The 9,842-nt window shown below is 52.1% G+C and overlaps 23 non-coding genes and 21 pseudogenes across 23 annotated transcripts; all 44 read right to left on the minus strand.

The window, feature by feature from the left end:
* Window positions 1-37: 37 nt before the first annotated feature.
* LOC143979524 (5S ribosomal RNA) lies at window positions 38-156 on the minus strand (annotated as a pseudogene).
* Window positions 157-265: 109 nt separating this feature from the next.
* On the minus strand, window positions 266-384 carry LOC143978631 (5S ribosomal RNA). Its single transcript, XR_013273962.1, has one exon. It is a non-coding gene; the product is annotated as a 5S ribosomal RNA (ribosomal RNA).
* A 109-nt stretch (window positions 385-493) lies between these two features.
* On the minus strand, window positions 494-612 carry LOC143976461 (5S ribosomal RNA). Its single transcript, XR_013272768.1, has one exon. It is a non-coding gene; the product is annotated as a 5S ribosomal RNA (ribosomal RNA).
* Window positions 613-678: 66 nt separating this feature from the next.
* LOC143976608 (5S ribosomal RNA) lies at window positions 679-797 on the minus strand. The gene has a single exon (XR_013272909.1). It is a non-coding gene; the product is annotated as a 5S ribosomal RNA (ribosomal RNA).
* A 109-nt stretch (window positions 798-906) lies between these two features.
* On the minus strand, window positions 907-1,025 carry LOC143977076 (5S ribosomal RNA). Its single transcript, XR_013273361.1, has one exon. It is a non-coding gene; the product is annotated as a 5S ribosomal RNA (ribosomal RNA).
* A 109-nt stretch (window positions 1,026-1,134) lies between these two features.
* On the minus strand, window positions 1,135-1,253 carry LOC143978306 (5S ribosomal RNA; annotated as a pseudogene).
* Window positions 1,254-1,362: 109 nt separating this feature from the next.
* Window positions 1,363-1,480, minus strand: LOC143979286 (5S ribosomal RNA; annotated as a pseudogene).
* A 108-nt stretch (window positions 1,481-1,588) lies between these two features.
* Window positions 1,589-1,707, minus strand: LOC143977204 (5S ribosomal RNA). Its single transcript, XR_013273487.1, has one exon. It is a non-coding gene; the product is annotated as a 5S ribosomal RNA (ribosomal RNA).
* A 109-nt stretch (window positions 1,708-1,816) lies between these two features.
* LOC143979544 (5S ribosomal RNA) lies at window positions 1,817-1,935 on the minus strand (annotated as a pseudogene).
* Window positions 1,936-2,044: 109 nt separating this feature from the next.
* On the minus strand, window positions 2,045-2,163 carry LOC143976438 (5S ribosomal RNA). The gene has a single exon (XR_013272746.1). It is a non-coding gene; the product is annotated as a 5S ribosomal RNA (ribosomal RNA).
* Window positions 2,164-2,272: 109 nt separating this feature from the next.
* LOC143976483 (5S ribosomal RNA) lies at window positions 2,273-2,391 on the minus strand. The gene has a single exon (XR_013272789.1). It is a non-coding gene; the product is annotated as a 5S ribosomal RNA (ribosomal RNA).
* Window positions 2,392-2,500: 109 nt separating this feature from the next.
* Window positions 2,501-2,619, minus strand: LOC143976887 (5S ribosomal RNA). The gene has a single exon (XR_013273178.1). It is a non-coding gene; the product is annotated as a 5S ribosomal RNA (ribosomal RNA).
* Window positions 2,620-2,728: 109 nt separating this feature from the next.
* LOC143980011 (5S ribosomal RNA) lies at window positions 2,729-2,847 on the minus strand. Its single transcript, XR_013274164.1, has one exon. It is a non-coding gene; the product is annotated as a 5S ribosomal RNA (ribosomal RNA).
* A 109-nt stretch (window positions 2,848-2,956) lies between these two features.
* Window positions 2,957-3,075, minus strand: LOC143979056 (5S ribosomal RNA; annotated as a pseudogene).
* Window positions 3,076-3,184: 109 nt separating this feature from the next.
* On the minus strand, window positions 3,185-3,303 carry LOC143976976 (5S ribosomal RNA). Its single transcript, XR_013273265.1, has one exon. It is a non-coding gene; the product is annotated as a 5S ribosomal RNA (ribosomal RNA).
* Window positions 3,304-3,412: 109 nt separating this feature from the next.
* LOC143976766 (5S ribosomal RNA) lies at window positions 3,413-3,531 on the minus strand. Its single transcript, XR_013273061.1, has one exon. It is a non-coding gene; the product is annotated as a 5S ribosomal RNA (ribosomal RNA).
* A 109-nt stretch (window positions 3,532-3,640) lies between these two features.
* LOC143980023 (5S ribosomal RNA) lies at window positions 3,641-3,759 on the minus strand. The gene has a single exon (XR_013274170.1). It is a non-coding gene; the product is annotated as a 5S ribosomal RNA (ribosomal RNA).
* Window positions 3,760-3,868: 109 nt separating this feature from the next.
* LOC143979057 (5S ribosomal RNA) lies at window positions 3,869-3,987 on the minus strand (annotated as a pseudogene).
* A 109-nt stretch (window positions 3,988-4,096) lies between these two features.
* On the minus strand, window positions 4,097-4,215 carry LOC143976978 (5S ribosomal RNA). Its single transcript, XR_013273267.1, has one exon. It is a non-coding gene; the product is annotated as a 5S ribosomal RNA (ribosomal RNA).
* A 109-nt stretch (window positions 4,216-4,324) lies between these two features.
* Window positions 4,325-4,443, minus strand: LOC143977318 (5S ribosomal RNA). Its single transcript, XR_013273603.1, has one exon. It is a non-coding gene; the product is annotated as a 5S ribosomal RNA (ribosomal RNA).
* A 109-nt stretch (window positions 4,444-4,552) lies between these two features.
* On the minus strand, window positions 4,553-4,671 carry LOC143977102 (5S ribosomal RNA). Its single transcript, XR_013273387.1, has one exon. It is a non-coding gene; the product is annotated as a 5S ribosomal RNA (ribosomal RNA).
* Window positions 4,672-4,780: 109 nt separating this feature from the next.
* Window positions 4,781-4,899, minus strand: LOC143980033 (5S ribosomal RNA). The gene has a single exon (XR_013274180.1). It is a non-coding gene; the product is annotated as a 5S ribosomal RNA (ribosomal RNA).
* A 109-nt stretch (window positions 4,900-5,008) lies between these two features.
* LOC143978968 (5S ribosomal RNA) lies at window positions 5,009-5,127 on the minus strand (annotated as a pseudogene).
* A 109-nt stretch (window positions 5,128-5,236) lies between these two features.
* Window positions 5,237-5,355, minus strand: LOC143976979 (5S ribosomal RNA). The gene has a single exon (XR_013273268.1). It is a non-coding gene; the product is annotated as a 5S ribosomal RNA (ribosomal RNA).
* A 108-nt stretch (window positions 5,356-5,463) lies between these two features.
* LOC143979400 (5S ribosomal RNA) lies at window positions 5,464-5,582 on the minus strand (annotated as a pseudogene).
* A 109-nt stretch (window positions 5,583-5,691) lies between these two features.
* LOC143977630 (5S ribosomal RNA) lies at window positions 5,692-5,810 on the minus strand (annotated as a pseudogene).
* A 109-nt stretch (window positions 5,811-5,919) lies between these two features.
* Window positions 5,920-6,038, minus strand: LOC143977689 (5S ribosomal RNA; annotated as a pseudogene).
* A 109-nt stretch (window positions 6,039-6,147) lies between these two features.
* Window positions 6,148-6,266, minus strand: LOC143979525 (5S ribosomal RNA; annotated as a pseudogene).
* A 109-nt stretch (window positions 6,267-6,375) lies between these two features.
* On the minus strand, window positions 6,376-6,494 carry LOC143978746 (5S ribosomal RNA). The gene has a single exon (XR_013273973.1). It is a non-coding gene; the product is annotated as a 5S ribosomal RNA (ribosomal RNA).
* A 109-nt stretch (window positions 6,495-6,603) lies between these two features.
* On the minus strand, window positions 6,604-6,722 carry LOC143976462 (5S ribosomal RNA). The gene has a single exon (XR_013272769.1). It is a non-coding gene; the product is annotated as a 5S ribosomal RNA (ribosomal RNA).
* A 66-nt stretch (window positions 6,723-6,788) lies between these two features.
* LOC143976610 (5S ribosomal RNA) lies at window positions 6,789-6,907 on the minus strand. The gene has a single exon (XR_013272911.1). It is a non-coding gene; the product is annotated as a 5S ribosomal RNA (ribosomal RNA).
* A 109-nt stretch (window positions 6,908-7,016) lies between these two features.
* LOC143977077 (5S ribosomal RNA) lies at window positions 7,017-7,135 on the minus strand. The gene has a single exon (XR_013273362.1). It is a non-coding gene; the product is annotated as a 5S ribosomal RNA (ribosomal RNA).
* Window positions 7,136-7,244: 109 nt separating this feature from the next.
* Window positions 7,245-7,363, minus strand: LOC143978307 (5S ribosomal RNA; annotated as a pseudogene).
* A 109-nt stretch (window positions 7,364-7,472) lies between these two features.
* On the minus strand, window positions 7,473-7,590 carry LOC143979287 (5S ribosomal RNA; annotated as a pseudogene).
* A 108-nt stretch (window positions 7,591-7,698) lies between these two features.
* On the minus strand, window positions 7,699-7,817 carry LOC143977206 (5S ribosomal RNA). Its single transcript, XR_013273489.1, has one exon. It is a non-coding gene; the product is annotated as a 5S ribosomal RNA (ribosomal RNA).
* Window positions 7,818-7,926: 109 nt separating this feature from the next.
* LOC143979545 (5S ribosomal RNA) lies at window positions 7,927-8,045 on the minus strand (annotated as a pseudogene).
* Window positions 8,046-8,154: 109 nt separating this feature from the next.
* Window positions 8,155-8,273, minus strand: LOC143978345 (5S ribosomal RNA; annotated as a pseudogene).
* Window positions 8,274-8,382: 109 nt separating this feature from the next.
* On the minus strand, window positions 8,383-8,501 carry LOC143976439 (5S ribosomal RNA). The gene has a single exon (XR_013272747.1). It is a non-coding gene; the product is annotated as a 5S ribosomal RNA (ribosomal RNA).
* A 109-nt stretch (window positions 8,502-8,610) lies between these two features.
* On the minus strand, window positions 8,611-8,730 carry LOC143978742 (5S ribosomal RNA; annotated as a pseudogene).
* Window positions 8,731-8,796: 66 nt separating this feature from the next.
* LOC143978329 (5S ribosomal RNA) lies at window positions 8,797-8,915 on the minus strand (annotated as a pseudogene).
* Window positions 8,916-9,024: 109 nt separating this feature from the next.
* On the minus strand, window positions 9,025-9,143 carry LOC143977714 (5S ribosomal RNA; annotated as a pseudogene).
* Window positions 9,144-9,252: 109 nt separating this feature from the next.
* Window positions 9,253-9,371, minus strand: LOC143979415 (5S ribosomal RNA; annotated as a pseudogene).
* Window positions 9,372-9,480: 109 nt separating this feature from the next.
* LOC143977602 (5S ribosomal RNA) lies at window positions 9,481-9,599 on the minus strand (annotated as a pseudogene).
* Window positions 9,600-9,708: 109 nt separating this feature from the next.
* LOC143979333 (5S ribosomal RNA) lies at window positions 9,709-9,827 on the minus strand (annotated as a pseudogene).
* Window positions 9,828-9,842: the final 15 nt, after the last annotated feature.

Below are 9,842 nucleotides of genomic sequence, written 5' to 3' on the forward strand. Positions count from 1 at the left end.
ACAGCAGGTCGCCAAAGCCAACAACATAATGGAAAAAAGCCTACGGCACCTGGTATTCCCAGGCGGTCTCCCATCCAGGTACTAACCAGGCCCGACTCTTCTTAGCATCTGAGATCAGACGAGAGCGAGCGCATTCAGGGTAATGTGGCCCTAGGCGATCTTGCACCCTACTTACAACTCTCTTGACAAAAGCCAAGGTGGTCACCTCGGGCAATCGAAAGGAAAAATACAGCAGGTCGCCAAAGCCAACAACATAATGGAAAAAAGCCTACGGCACCTGGTATTCCCAGGCGGTCTCCCATCCAGGTACTAACCAGGCTCGACCCTGCTTAGCATCCGAGATCAGACGAGATCGAGCGCATTCAGGGTGATGTGGCCGTAGGCGATCTTGCACTCTACTTACAACTCTCTTGACAAAAGCCAAGGTGGTCACCTCGGGCAATCGAGAGGAAAAATACAGCAGGTCGCCAAAGCCAACAACATAATGGAAAAAAGCCTACGGCACCAGGTATTCCCAGGCGGTCTCCCATCCAGGTACTAACCAGGCCCGACCCTGCTTAGCATCCGAGATCAGATGAGATCGAGCGCATTCAGGGTAATGTGGCCGTAGGTGATCACCTTGGGCAATCGAGAGGAAAAATACAGCAGGTCGCCAAAGCCAACAACATAATGGAAAAAAGCCTACGGCACCTGGTATTCCCAGGCGGTCTCCCATCCAGGTACTAACCAGGCCCGACCCTGCCTAGCATCCGAGATCAGACGAGATCGAGCGCATTCAGGGTGATGTGGCCGTAGGCAATCTTGCACTCTACTTACAACTCTCTTGACAAAAGCCAAGGTGGTCACCTCGTGCAATCGAGAGGAAAAATACAGCAGGTCGCCAAAGCCAACAACATAATGGAAAAAAGCCTACGGCACCTGGTATTCCCAGGCGGTCTCCCATCCAGGTACTAAACAGGCCCGACCCTGCTTAGCATCCGAGATCAGACGAGATCAAGCGCATTCAGGGTGATGTTGCCGTAGGCGATCTTGCACCCTACTTACAACTCTCTTGACAAAAGCCAAGGTGGTCACCTCGGGCAATCGAGAGGAAAAATACAGCAGGTCGCCAAAGCCAACAACATAATGGAACAAAGCCTACGGCACCTGGTATTCCCAGGCGGTCTCCCATGCAGGTACTAACCAAGCCCGACCCTGCTTAGCATCCGAGATCAGTTGAGATCGAGCGCATTCAGTGTGATGTGGCCGTAAGCGATCTTGCACCCTACTTACAACTCTCTTGACAAAAGCCAAGGTGGTCACCTCGGGCAATCGAGAGGAAAAATACAGCAGGTCGCCAAAGCCAACAACATGATGGAAAAAAGCCTAGGCACCTGGTATTCCCAGGCGGTCTCCCATCCAGGTACTAACAAGGCCCGAACCTGCTTAGCATCCGAGATCAGATGAGATCGAGCGCATTCAGGGTGATGTGGCCGTAAGCGATCTTGCACCCTACTTACAACTCTCTTGACAAAAGCCAAGGTAGTCACCTCGGGCAATCAAGAGGAAAAATACAGCAGGTCGCCAAAGCCAACAACATAATGGAAAAAGCCTACGGCACCTGGCATTCCCAGGCGGTCTCCCATCCAGGTACTAACCAGGCCCAACCCTGCTTAGCATCTGAGATCAGACGAAATCGAGCGCATTCAGGGTGATGTGGCCGTAGGCGATCTTGCACCCTACTTACAACTCTCTTGACTAAAGCCAAGGTGGTCACCTCGGGCAATCGAGAGGAAAAATACAGCAGGTCGCCAAAGCCAACAACATAATGGAAAAAAGCCAACGGCACCTGGTATTCCCAGGCGGTCTCCCATCCAGGTACTAACCAGGCCTGACTCTGCTTAGCATCTGAGATCAGACGAGAGCGAGCGCATTCAGGGTGATGTGGCCCTAGGCGATCTTGCACCCTACTTACAACTCTCTTGACAAAAGCCAAGGTGGTCACCTCGGGCAATCGAGAGGAAAAATACAGCAGGTCGCCAAAGCCAACAACATAATGGAAAAAAGCCTACGGCACCTGGTATTCCCAGGCGGTCTCCCATCCAGGTACTAACCAGGCCCGACCCTGCTTAGCATCCGAGATCAGACGAGATCAAGCGCATTCAGGGTGATGTGGCCGTAAGCGATCTTGCACCCTACTTACAACTCTCTTGACAAAAGCCAAGGTGGTCACCTCGGGCAATCGAGAGGAAAAATACAGCAGGTCGCCAAAGCCAACAACATAATGAAAAAATGCCTACGGCACCTGGTATTCCCAGGCGGTCTCCCATCCAGGTACTAACCAGGCCCGACCATGCTTAGCATCCGAGATCAGACGAGATCGAGTGCATTCAGGGTGATGTGGCCATAGGCCATCTTGCACCCTACTTACAACTCTCTTGACAAAAGCCAAGGTGGTCACCTCGGGCAATCGAGAGGAAAAATACAGCAGGTCGCCAAAACCAACAACATAATGGAAAAAAGCCTACGGCACCTGGTATTCCCAGGCAGTTTCCCATCCAGGTACTAACCAGGCCCGACCCTGCTTAGCATCCGAGATCAGAAGAGATCGAGTGCCTTCAGGGTGATGTGGCCGTAGGCGATCTTGCACCCTACTTACAACTCTCTTGACAAAAGCCAAGGTGGTCACCTCGGGCAATCGAGAGGAAAAATACAGCAGGTCGCCAAAGCCAACAACATAATGGAAAAAAACCTACGGCACCTGGTTTTCCCAGGCGGTCTCCCATCCAGGTACTAACCAGGCCCGACCCTGCTTAGCATCCGAGATCAGATGAGATCGAGCGCATTCAGGGTGATGTGGCCGTAGGGGATCTTGCACTCTACTTACAACTCTCTTGACAAAAGCCAAGGTGGTCACATCGGGCAATCGAGAGGATAAATACAGCAGGTCGCCAAAGCCAACAACATAATGGAAAAAAGCCTACGGCACCTGGTATTCCCAGGCCGTCTCCCATCCAGGTACTAACCAGACCCGACGCTGCTTAGCATCCGAGATCAGACGAGATCGAGCGCATTCAGGGTGATGTGGCTGTAGGCGATCTTGCACCCTACTTACAACTCTCTTGACAAAAGCCAAGGTGGTCACCTCGGTCAAACGAGAGGAAAAATACAGCAGGTCGCCAAAGCCAACAACATAATGGAAAAAAGCCTACGGCACCTGGTATTCCCAGGCGGTGTCCCATCCAGGTACTAACCAAGCCCGACCCTGCTTAGCATCCGAGATCAGATGAGATCGAGCGCATTCAGTGTGATATGGCCGTAAGCGATCTTGCACCCTACTTACAACTCTCTTGACAAAAGCCAAGGTGGTCACCTCGGGCAATCGAGAGGAAAAATACAGCAGGTCGCCAAAACCAACAACATAATGGAAAAAAGCCTACGGCACCTGGTATTCCCAGGCGGAATCCCATCCAGGTACTAACCAGGCCCGACCCTGCTTAGCATCCGAGATCAGAAGAGATCGAGTGCCTTCAGGGTGATGTGGCCGTAGGCGATCTTGCACCCTACTTACAACTCTCTTGACAAAAGCCAAGGTGGTCACCTCGGGCAATCGAGAGGAAAAATACAGCAGGTCGCCAAAGCCAACAACATAATGGAAAAAAACCTACGGCACCTGGTTTTCCCAGGCGGTCTCCCATCCAGGTACTAACCAGGCCCGACCCTGCTTAGCATCCGAGATCAGATGAGATCGAGCGCATTCAGGGTGATGTGGCCGTAGGGGATCTTGCACTCTACTTACAACTCTCTTGACAAAAGCCAAGGTGGTCACATCGGGCAATCGAGAGGATAAATACAGCAGGTCGCCAAAGCCAACAACATAATGGAAAAAAGCCTACGGCACCTGGTATTCCCAGGCCGTCTCCCATCCAGGTACTAACCAGACCCGACGCTGCTTAGCATCCGAGATCAGACGAGATCGAGCGCATTCAGGGTGATGTGGCTGTAGGCGATCTTGCACCCTACTTACAACTCTCTTGACAAAAGCCAAGGTGGTCACCTCGGTCAAACGAGAGGAAAAATACAGCAGGTCGCCAAAGCCAACAACATAATGGAAAAAAGCCTACGGCACCTGGTATTCCCAGGCGGTGTCCCATCCAGGTACTAACCAAGCCCGACCCTGCTTAGCATCCGAGATCAGATGAGATCGAGCGCATTCAGTGTGATATGGCCGTAAGCGATCTTGCACCCTACTTACAACTCTCTTGACAAAAGCCAAGGTGGTCACCTCGGGCAATCGAGAGGAAAAATACAGCAGGTCGCCAAAACCAACAACATAATGGAAAAAAGCCTACGGCACCTGGTATTCCCAGGCAGTTTCCCATCCAGGTACTAACCAGACCCGACCCTGCTTAGCATCCGAGATCAGACGAGATCGAGCGCATTCAGGGTGATGTGGCCGTAGGCGATCTTGCACCCTACTTACAACTCTCTTGACAAAAGCCAAGGTGGTCACCTCGGGCAAACGAGAGGAAAAATACAGCAGGTCGCCAAAGCCAACAACATAATGGAAAAAAGCCTACGGCACCTGGTATTCCCAGGCGGAATCCCATCCAGGTACTAACCAGGCCCGACCCTGCTTAGCATCCGAGATCAGAAGAGATCGAGTGCCTTCAGGGTGATGTGGCCATAGGCGATCTTGCACCCTACTTACAACTCTCTTGACAAAAGCCAAGGTGGTCACCTCGGGCAATCGAGAGGAAAAATACAGCAGGTCGCCAAAGCCAACAACATAATGGAAAAAAACCTACGGCACCTGGTTTTCCCAGGCGGTCTCCCATCCAGGTACTAACCAGGCCCGACCCTGCTTAGCATCCGAGATCAGATGAGATCGAGCGCATTCAGGGTGATGTGGCCGTAGGGGATCTTGCACTCTACTTACAACTCTCTTGACAAAAGCCAAGGTGGTCACATCGGGCAATCGAGAGGATAAATACAGCAGGTCGCCAAAGCCAACAACATAATGGAAAAAAGCCTACGGCACCTGGTATTCCCAGGCCGTCTCCCATCCAGGTACTAACCAGACCCGACTCTGCTTAGCATCCGAGATCAGACGAGATCGAGCGCATTCAGGGTGATGTGGCTGTAGGCGATCTTGCACCCTACTTACAACTCTCTTGACAAAAGCCAAGGTGGTCACCTCGGTCAAACGAGAGGAAAAATACAGCAGGTCGCCAAAGCCAACAACATAATGGAAAAAAGCCTACGGCACCTGGTATTCCCAGGCGGTGTCCCATCCAGGTACTAACCAAGCCCGACCCTGCTTAGCATCCGAGATCAGATGAGATCGAGCGCATTCAGTGTGATATGGCCGTAAGCGATCTTGCACCCTACTTACAACTCTCTTGACAAAAGCCAAGGTGGTCACCTCGGGCAATCGAGAGGAAAAATACAGCAGGTCGCCAAAGCCAACAACATAATGGAAAAAGCCGACGGCACCTGGTATTCCCAGGCGGTCTCCCATCCAGGTACTAACCAGGCCCGCCCCTGCTTAGCATCCGAGATGAGACGAAATCAAGCGCATCCAGGGTGATGTGGCCGTAAGGGATCTTGCACTCTACTTACAACTCTCTTGACAAAAGCCAAGGTGGTCACCTCGGGCAATAGAGAGGAAAAATACAGCAGGTCGCCAAAGCCAACAACATAATGGAAAAAAGCCTACGGCACCTGGTATTCCCAGGCGGTTTCCCATCCAGGTACTAACCAGGCCCGATCCTGCTTAGCATCCGAGATCAGACGAGATCGAGCGCATTTAGGGTGATGTGGCCGTAGGCAATCTTGCACCCTACTTACAACTCTCTTGACTAAAGCCAAGGTGGTCACCTTGGGCAATCGAGAGGAAAAATACAGCAGGTCGCCAAAGCCAACAACATAATGGAAAAAAGCCTATGGCACCTGGCATTCCCAGGCGGTCTCCCATCCAGGTACTAACCAGGCCCGACCCTGCTTAGCATCTGAGATCAGACGAGATCGAGCGCATTCAGGGTGATGTGGCCGTAGGCGATCTTGCACCCTACTTACAACTCTCTTGACTAAAGCCAAGGTGGTCACCTCGGGCAATCGAGAGGAAAAATACAGCAGGTCGCCAAAGCCAACAACATAATGGAAAAAAGCCTACGGCACCTGGTATTCCCAGGCGGTCTCCCATCCAGGTACTAACCAGGCCCGACTCTTCTTAGCATCTGAGATCAGACGAGAGCGAGCGCATTCAGGGTAATGTGGCCCTAGGCGATCTTGCACCCTACTTACAACTCTCTTGACAAAAGCCAAGGTGGTCACCTCGGGCAATCGAAAGGAAAAATACAGCAGGTCGCCAAAGCCAACAACATAATGGAAAAAAGCCTACGGCACCTGGTATTCCCAGGCGGTCTCCCATCCAGGTACTAACCAGGCTCGACCCTGCTTAGCATCCGAGATCAGACGAGATCGAGCGCATTCAGGGTGATGTGGCCGTAGGCGATCTTGCACTCTACTTACAACTCTCTTGACAAAAGCCAAGGTGGTCACCTCGGGCAATCGAGAGGAAAAATACAGCAGGTCGCCAAAGCCAACAACATAATGGAAAAAAGCCTACGGCACCAGGTATTCCCAGGCGGTCTCCCATCCAGGTACTAACCAGGCCCGACCCTGCTTAGCATCCGAGATCAGATGAGATCGAGCGCATTCAGGGTAATGTGGCCGTAGGTGATCACCTTGGGCAATCGAGAGGAAAAATACAGCAGGTCGCCAAAGCCAACAACATAATGGAAAAAAGCCTACGGCACCTGGTATTCCCAGGCGGTCTCCCATCCAGGTACTAACCAGGCCCGACCCTGCCTAGCATCCGAGATCAGACGAGATCGAGCGCATTCAGGGTGATGTGGCCGTAGGCAATCTTGCACTCTACTTACAACTCTCTTGACAAAAGCCAAGGTGGTCACCTCGTGCAATCGAGAGGAAAAATACAGCAGGTCGCCAAAGCCAACAACATAATGGAAAAAAGCCTACGGCACCTGGTATTCCCAGGCGGTCTCCCATCCAGGTACTAAACAGGCCCGACCCTGCTTAGCATCCGAGATCAGACGAGATCAAGCGCATTCAGGGTGATGTTGCCGTAGGCGATCTTGCACCCTACTTACAACTCTCTTGACAAAAGCCAAGGTGGTCACCTCGGGCAATCGAGAGGAAAAATACAGCAGGTCGCCAAAGCCAACAACATAATGGAACAAAGCCTACGGCACCTGGTATTCCCAGGCGGTCTCCCATGCAGGTACTAACCAAGCCCGACCCTGCTTAGCATCCGAGATCAGTTGAGATCGAGCGCATTCAGTGTGATGTGGCCGTAAGCGATCTTGCACCCTACTTACAACTCTCTTGACAAAAGCCAAGGTGGTCACCTCGGGCAATCGAGAGGAAAAATACAGCAGGTCGCCAAAGCCAACAACATGATGGAAAAAAGCCTAGGCACCTGGTATTCCCAGGCGGTCTCCCATCCAGGTACTAACAAGGCCCGAACCTGCTTAGCATCCGAGATCAGATGAGATCGAGCGCATTCAGGGTGATGTGGCCGTAAGCGATCTTGCACCCTACTTACAACTCTCTTGACAAAAGCCAAGGTAGTCACCTCGGGCAATCAAGAGGAAAAATACAGCAGGTCGCCAAAGCCAACAACATAATGGAAAAAGCCTACGGCACCTGGCATTCCCAGGCGGTCTCCCATCCAGGTACTAACCAGGCCCAACCCTGCTTAGCATCTGAGATCAGACGAAATCGAGCGCATTCAGGGTGATGTGGCCGTAGGCGATCTTGCACCCTACTTACAACTCTCTTGACTAAAGCCAAGGTGGTCACCTCGGGCAATCGAGAGGAAAAATACAGCAGGTCGCCAAAGCCAACAACATAATGGAAAAAAGCCAACGGCACCTGGTATTCCCAGGCGGTCTCCCATCCAGGTACTAACCAGGCCTGACTCTGCTTAGCATCTGAGATCAGACGAGAGCGAGCGCATTCAGGGTGATGTGGCCCTAGGCGATCTTGCACCCTACTTACAACTCTCTTGACAAAAGCCAAGGTGGTCACCTCGGGCAATCGAGAGGAAAAATACAGCAGGTCGCCAAAGCCAACAACATAATGGAAAAAAGCCTACAGCACCTGGTATTCCCAGGCGGTCTCCCATGCAAGTACTAACCAGGCCCAACCCTGCTTAGCATCCGAGATCATACGAGATTGCGCGCTTTTAGGGTGATGTGGCCGTAGGCTATCTTGCACCCTACTTACAACTCTCTTGACAAAAGCCAAGGTGGTCACCTCGGGCAATCGAGAGGAAAAATACAGCAGGTCGCCAAAGCCAACAACATAATGGAAAAAAGCCTACGGCACCTGGTATTCCCAGGCGGTCTCCCATCCAGGTACTAACCAGGCCCGACCCTGCTTAGCATCCGAGATCAGACGAGATCAAGCGCATTCAGGGTGATGTGGCCGTAAGCGATCTTGCACCCTACTTACAACTCTCTTGACAAAAGCCAAGGTGGTCACCTCGGGCAATCGAGAGGAAAAATACAGCAGGTCGCCAAAGCCAACAACATAATGAAAAAATGCCTATGGCATCTGGTATTCCCAGGCGGTCTCCCATCCAGGTACTAACCAGGGCCCGACCCTGCTTAGCATTCGAGATCAGATGAGATCGAGCGCATTCAGGGTGATGTGGCCGTAGGTGATCACCTTGGGCAATCGAGAGGAAAAATACAGCAGGTCGCCAAAGCCAACAACATAATGGAAAAAAGCCTACGGCACCTGGTAATCCCAGGCGGTCTCCCATGCAGGTACTAACCAGGCCCGACCCTGCCTAGCATCCGAGATCAGACGAGATCGAGCGCATTCAGGGTGATGTGGCCGTAGGCGATCTTGCACTCTACTTACAACTCTCTTGACAAAAGCCAAGGTGGTCACCTCGGGCAATCGAGAGGAAAAATACAGCAGGTCGCCAAAGCCAACAACATAATGGAAAAAAGCCTACGGCACCTGGTATTCCCAGGCGGTCTCCCATCCAGGTACTAAACAGGCCCGACCCTGCTTAGCATCCGAGATCAGACGAGATCAAGCGCATTCAGGGTGATGTTGCCGTAGGTGATCTTGCGCCCTACTTACAACTCTCTTGACAAAAGCCAAGGTGGTCACCTCGGGCAATCGAGAGGAAAAATACAGCAGGTCGCCAAAGCCAACAACATAATGGAAAGAAGCCGAAGGCACCTGGTGTTCCCAGGCGGTCTCCCATCCAGGTACTAAACAGGCCCGACCCTGCTGAGCATCCGAGATCAGACGAGACCAAGCGCATTCAGGGTGATGTGGCCGTAGGCAATCTTGCTCCCTACTTACAACTCTCTTGACAAAAGCCAAGGTGGTCACCTCGGGCAATCAAGAGGAAAAATACAGCAGGTCGCCAAAGCCAACAACATAATGGAATAAAGCCTACGGCACCTGGTATTCCCAGGCGGTCTCCCATCCAGGTACTAACCAGGCCCAGCCCTGCTTAGCATCTGATATCAGACGAGATCAAACGCATTCAGGGTGATGTGGCCATAGGCAATCTTGCTCCCTACTTACAACTCTCTTGACAAAAGCCAAGGTGGTCACCTCGGGGAATCTAGAGGAAAAATACAGCAGGTCGCCAAAGCCAACAACATAATGGAAAAAAGCCTACGGCACCTGGTATTTCCAGGCGGTCTCCCATCCAGGTAATAACCAGGCCTGACCCTGCTTAGCATCCGAGATCAGACAAGATCGAGCGCATTCAGTGTGATGTGGCCGTAGGCGATCTTGCATCCTAC

This window comes from Lithobates pipiens, unplaced genomic scaffold, assembly GCF_037356315.1.
Source record: "Lithobates pipiens isolate NorthernLeopardFrog02 unplaced genomic scaffold, aLitPip1_a1.2 Scaffold_13, whole genome shotgun sequence".
Lineage (NCBI taxonomy): Eukaryota > Metazoa > Chordata > Amphibia > Anura > Ranidae > Lithobates > Lithobates pipiens.